Source organism: Penaeus monodon, chromosome 34 (genome assembly GCF_015228065.2).
Source record: "Penaeus monodon isolate SGIC_2016 chromosome 34, NSTDA_Pmon_1, whole genome shotgun sequence".
In the NCBI taxonomy this organism is placed as follows: Eukaryota; Metazoa; Arthropoda; class Malacostraca; order Decapoda; family Penaeidae; genus Penaeus; species Penaeus monodon.
Window position 1 is genome coordinate 8,064,109 of NC_051419.1, and position 503 is coordinate 8,064,611.

Sequence of the window (503 nt, forward strand, 5' to 3'; positions counted from 1 at the left end):
TATAGATCCTCTAATGGCAGTTCTGAATAAAGAAGATCTTTGTATATCAATTAAATATGAATTACATTGCCAGTTACGATGATAAGCAAGTGTTTAAATAGAGTGATTGACTGTCCCCAAAGGTTTTGTAGTATTGATTTCTGCAAGAGCCTACGAATGTTAGCTCTTGGAAGTATTAACAAAATCAGCAAAATTTATTGCTGTTCAAATGTATGAATTGATATATTACACTTATAGTCAACGTTGTCATAATCACCATTAGCATATGTGTATAACCATGACTTTTTTACGTCATTTGTGGATGAAGTTTAGGAAAAAAATCAAATACACAGATAATATTCTATAATCGGTGACATTTCTGCCATGCAGGGCCATCTCCCGAGGGTGACATTACTGTCATGCAGGGCCATCTCCTCAGGGTGGCATTTCTGCCATGAGGGTGACGTTTTTGCCACACTGGGCCATCTCCTCAGGGTGGGATTTCCGCCACACCGGGCCATCTC